Below are 6,186 nucleotides of genomic sequence, written 5' to 3'. Positions count from 1 at the left end.
CTATTTTATCCAGCATTTCTGTACTTGGAGGAACAAAAGAACCCTACCATGCACTTCCATTTGACAAATTCTTCAGAAGACCCAGTGGTTTTTATTTTTAAGGAGGAAATCAAAACATGTGAGGACTAAGAGGATGAAGACTTTTTTTTTTTTTTTAAGATTTTATTTATTCATTTGAGACAGAGAGAATGAGAGAGAGAGAGCACATGAGAGGGGGGAGGGTCAGAGGCAGAAGCAGGCTCTCTGCCGAGCAGGGAGCCCGATGCGGGACTCGATCCAGGGACTCCAGGATCATGACCTGAGCCGAAGGCAGTCGCCCAACCAACTGAGCCACCCAGGCGCCCAGGATGAAGACCTTTTTTAAAAAAAGATTTATTTTAGAGAGAGAGACAGAGAGAGAGAGAGAGCACGAGTGGTAGGGGCAGAGGAAGAGGGAGAGAGAATCCCAAGCAGACTCCCCACTGAGTGCAGAGCCCATCTTGGGGCTTGATCTCACGACCCTGAGATCATGACCTGAGCTAAAACCAAGAGTTGGACACTTAACTGACTAAGTCACCCAGGCACCCCTAAGAGGATAAAGATTTTAAATGTGGGTAGGAAGAGTATAAAGATTCTAAAAAAGAAAGATCCCTCCAGAAACACAGAGGATTGGGAGTTCTCTGTATAATAGATATTTTGTCTGTTTTTAAGATTTTTTATTCAGAAATAATTTTATATTGATGGAAGATTTGCAAAGATATTACAGAGTTGCCATATACTCTTCACCCAGCTTCCCCTAAAGTTAGCATCTTATACAACCAATGATCAAAAGTAAGAAATTAACATTGGCACAATACTATGACTAGATTACACACTTTATTCAGATTTCACCGGTTTTTCACCGATGTCCTTTTTCTGTTCCAAGATCCAGTCTAGGGCTCCATATTGGATTTAGTGGTTGTCTCTTTAGTCTCCCCCAGTCTGTGACAGTTCTTCAGCTTACCACTGTCTTCCATGACCTTGACATTCTCAATGAATACTGGTCAGGTATTTTGTAAAATGCCCCTCAAATTTGCACGTGGTTGCTCAAGATCAGATTGAAGTTATGCATGGGAATGAGATCACATTCATTGAGGCTATGCAAATTTCTATTTTCCCTTTCAACTTTTACCCACTAATTTTAGCTTTTATAGGTGGATCCTGGCTACAACAGTGTTTACTAATGTCCTGATGATGACTTGCTATTTCCTTCTTTCCTTTTACATTTATTAATTCTGTGAGGAGGAGTTGTCCTTTCCCCACCATTTACTGATTTATTTCGTAATTTATTTATATTGGTATGGACTTCTGAGTATTTATCTTACTCTGTTTCATCAACCGATACTTTCTTTTGTGGCTGAAACAGTTTCAGCTGCGGCCACTGAGAGCTCTTTCAGATTGGCTCCTGTGTCCTTTCAATACGCCCCCATCCTTAGTACTGCCTTACTTTTTGGTACTGTAAGATCCTGCAGGCCCACCTTGTCTTATCCCTGCCCCAGCTCTAGAATCAATCACTTCTCCAAGGACCTATGCAGATGTTTTAAACGACAGGACTAGATAGTTTTGAAGCCTCAACTCTCATCCAGGGAAAGCACAGAGTCAGAAAAGAAACTGGAAGGACCATGGAGAAACCCAAGATTCGAAAGTGGAAAAGAGAGGGGGCTGGGATCCGAAGAAGGAGACAGAGAAGCGGGGGGAGCTCAGAGCATGGAGTCAGAGAAACAAGAAAACACAGCTCACAGCTGAACTTTAGGGTCCTGCATAAGGCATCCTACCTGTTCTCTGCCACCTCACCTCTTCCAGCCAGATATCCTTATTGTTCCATTGCCCCGAGCTAACCAAACCCCTAACTCTGACCAAACTGTAGTAAGCACAGCCACAACTAACAAATTCAGCCTGATGGATTCTAGACCTTCACCATCTAACAGAAATGTTTCCCCATTTCTTTCTCAGGCCCAAATTAGCACTCAGCTTTCCAAAGTCAGGGCAAGTCGCACCTTTTCCTGGAACATTTTCCCAAACTTTTAGCCTACATTTATCATTTGTTTTTTATAAATAGTCTGGTATTTATCTCTTTAGTTAACTTATTGTTTGGATAATCTTCTTCTTTAAAATGTTTCTATTTGTTTCATATTATTTATTTCCCAACAATACTGTAGCTTCTTAAGGTCAGAGGCCATATCTTATACTCTCTGGTATGCTCAGTAGTTAGTAACATTTAAATACTTAATAGACATTTAATAAATATATTTCAGTTTAACATTCATATCAACAAATCAATCACTATACTGAGTCTTCAAAGAAATAGTTGGGCACTGGGAAGATTCCAGGAGCTATCTTATCTATGCAGGAATGTTAAAAACTACTCCTTAAGATACAAAGTTAGAATAGTTATGCAAATTGCTTGTGACTTTGATGGTATTCCAGGAGAATGTAAACCCTGAGCCAGGGCAATTCCTATGTTTCACCAGGAAATAATTCATTAGGATATTTATGGCTTATCTATTAATAAAGTAAGTCACTAGACTATTTTACAGGACCCATTCTTGTTTTGTTTTAAAACAACTGTCTGATCTGTTTCCATTTTTTTTTTTAATCAACTACCTGTTACAGAACTCAACATATAAAGCTATCAGATTTTCAAAGGACAAGTGGGAGAGTATTAATGGAATTCACTGATTTTTAAAAAGGTTAAATATCATTGTTTTTCTTATTAAAAACAATACATACACATTGAAAAAATCAAGAAAATATAAACAAAAAGAAAATAAGTCCATAACCCCAACACCCAGAAACAGATATCATTAATATTTTTCCAGCTTTATTGAGATTTCCAATTTATTGTGTAACATACCATCTGTATATATATGGGGATTGTGTGTATATGATTGTTTTAGACAAATTGTCTTCTAACTTACTTTTTTCATCTAATGTTTCATGTTTCTCTCATCATCAAACATTTTCTACATTGTTTCTTTGTGATGGTGAATGAATTTTATAGGTGGACGTCTTATAATTCATTAAATTACTCTCTTAGTTTGGACACTAGGGTGTTTCCGATTACTCCTCAATATATTCCATTCTATGATGAACAGTACTATGCTTAATCGTGAGCATACCCATATTTCCTTAGCATAAGTTTCTAAAAGTGAATGGCTCTGTATGAATGATTATAAAGTGAATGGCTCTTTATGAATGATTATACACAGTTTAAAGTTTTTGTTTTTGTTTTTTAAATGGCCGTGGTCCGAAGTTGTACCAGTTGGCTGTCTCAATCAGTGATAGTTAAAGCAACTTTCAAACAATGTATCATTTCGACTTTTTAAAGGAACCATGTTCACATTTAGAGAATCTCTAAGAAGATGATGAAATAAAGTTATATTTCTTGTTTTCTCTTATGGGAGAGCCCTTTTTCCTGCAACTTTGATTAATTTTTTAATATTTTGCTTTCAGATATAAAAAATGCAAAACGCAGTATTTAGTGTGAGTTGCAGAGAAAGTACAAGGTCATCTGAAATAAAGAAGTCCAAGGGGGCAGGGCTGCAACTAAGAAGAACAATAGTGAAATTTATTAATTAGGCTCCTATTTATAAATCTCTTGTCAAAAACAATTTTTTCTTAAGATTTTATTCATCCATTTGACATAGAGAGAGAGAGACAGAGAGAGCACAAGCAGAGGGAGGGGCGGGCAGAGTGAGAGGGAGAGGGAAAAGCAGATTCCTCACTGAGCAAAGAGCCTGATGTGGGGCTCCATCCCAGACCCCTGGGATCATGACCTGAGCTGAAGGCAGACATTTAACTGACTGAGCCACGCAGGGGCCCCAGAACAATTATTTTTTTTAAGTAAGCTTTCTTGCTTTCTTGGGTATTATTAGTATTATTTGCATGAGAGATAGTATTTTGCATTTTTATTTCAGAGTCATCAATTTTTCTTACATATAAGAATCTGGCTCAGCCAACACTTGTGTGTGCACAACCAATTGAGGGGATAGTTGTCACATTTAAAATATAAAATTTTCACAGTAGAAATGGATCAGTAGTTATTTATTTGTACTTATTTATACACTCACCACTGCACAAAGAATTTGAGATGAGCATATGTTTCGAAATGACAAAAATAACAACATTAAAATTAAAAACAGGCCAATAGGGCCAAGAAAAAAGGAAAATACAAATCCATCAACATGAAAGCTGGGCTTGAACTTTAAATTTGGTTTCATGAATTGTTCTTCCGTTTAAGACATAAGTCATTGTTGCTAATTCACATATCAGATTTATTTCATTGGAAACATTAAAACAGCAATTCTCTAAATTCCAATTATTAATATTTATTTCAAGAGAAAAATGAGCACAAGTACTGAAAGAAGTAGTTGGCACATATATGTCCCCATATCTACAGATAAAAATCAAAATCATGTAGGCTATGAATACTTTCAAACGACTGAACAGTTTTCAAAACCAGTCCACTTTCTCTTTCAAAGCTCTGTAAGGCAGAGGATAAAACCAACCTACATTTTTCTTCTACTCACCTAACATCAATCATGGGTGACGACATCTCGACAAGGTTGCTTTAAATTGAACAGTCCTTTAAACTAATACTGTATTCCTGAAGTATTCTTAAACTAATACTGTATTCTTAAAGTATAAAGAAGATGAAGTTGGCATCTAGGAAAAAAGAAACACTCTATTGATCCCCAAAGAGACATTACGAAAGCCAAAGATCGCATAAGCAGTCTGTTTGGCAGTGGCAACAATGCAAGGGAAAGCTATTACTAAATAGGACTGTGCCCACTGGGATGCAGGAATCCGCACATGGATCTCATTTTGCTATTTGCAATATTATTTATATTTTCTGCAAATTGGATAATATGTATCCATTAAGACAAGCAACACTGCTTCTTAAATAAAGAAATTCGGGCTAAAAAAACGAATAAGTGATTGGCAAAGCCAGATCTGCTTTGGTCAAGTTCATGACAACATTTATAAGTCATGGATAAGATCGCCAGAGGATCTACAAGACCACTGAGCAAGTCTTCCAGAAAAATACCTCAGTTTCAATGCTGAGAGAGACTCTGTAAGTGCATGTTACACCTCGGAAGCTCCTAATGATGGTGGTGGTGGTGGGGGGAACATACACATGCACGTGAATAACACTTTCTCCTCCTAGTAATGTTTTTTTTGACTGGCATGAGTTGTCTCTTTGATACAGGCAAATTACCTGTTTTTCTAGATTAAAATTTTGGAAGAACTTTTTTGTAGGTTTAGAGTATGCATTGAAAAAATGACATATTATTTTCCAGGTACTATAATCATTAGAAACTTTTGGAAGAGGGAAGAGATTCATGTAAATTGGTACCGTACAAGTCAGGAATTCCGAAAGCTGCAGTTCCTCTTTAATAGAAAATGATGAATTTTCCTTATGCAGTGAAAGGGAATGACTACATAAATGACTCTTAGTTGGAGCTTTCAATTAAACTTTAAAAACAGCTCTACATGTCCAGTGACCTCCTGATTAGTCCTTCTTTCACCCCATCTCAGTATGTGCAATAATGTCTTATTTTTGATTATTATGTTTCTTCTTTGTTTTAACTGGTTTATTTTATTTCTGGTCTTACAGAAGTATTGCACATTTCCTATGTGTCTTTAAGCCTCTGGCCAGTAAGCACTTTCCTTATGCCTATTGTGTCAGGGGAAGAGGAGATTCCTTAGAAAGGGTCCTTTACTTTACTCTTGCTACTCAGAGACCAGCAGCATGGCATCATCCGGGAACTTACTAGAAAATCAGACTAATTTGGGGTCCCCACCCCAAACCTACTGAAAAGGAATCTGCATTTTAACAAGATCCCCAAATGAAGCAAAGGCAAATTAAAGTTTGAGAAGCATTGCCTTAGAGCACATTTATTCTTCCCTGTTCAGGGATTTTTCTTCCTGGCTAGCCTTCCACTTAGAAACGTAGCTATGTGATTCAAAAAGAAAAAAAAAAAAAAGAAAGAAACATAGCTATGTGAACAGTGGTCCATTTTCAGGTCCACATAAAATAAAGGTACTATTTTTAATTTATATTAATCTATGTTCTATGTATTTTTCATTGTCTGAAGACATCACTTTCAGGGCAGGGGGATTCGTTTCATTACGGCAAGATTATTAAGAAAAGGAAAGAAAGAATTA

This window comes from Mirounga angustirostris, unplaced genomic scaffold (assembly GCF_029215605.1).
Source record: "Mirounga angustirostris isolate CCGP_5_RB_7025 unplaced genomic scaffold, mMirAng1.0.hap1 SCAF_1, whole genome shotgun sequence".
Taxonomy (NCBI): Eukaryota; Metazoa; Chordata; class Mammalia; order Carnivora; family Phocidae; genus Mirounga; species Mirounga angustirostris.
The sequence above is the reverse complement of the archived record's forward strand: the minus strand, read 5'-3'. Positions refer to the sequence as shown.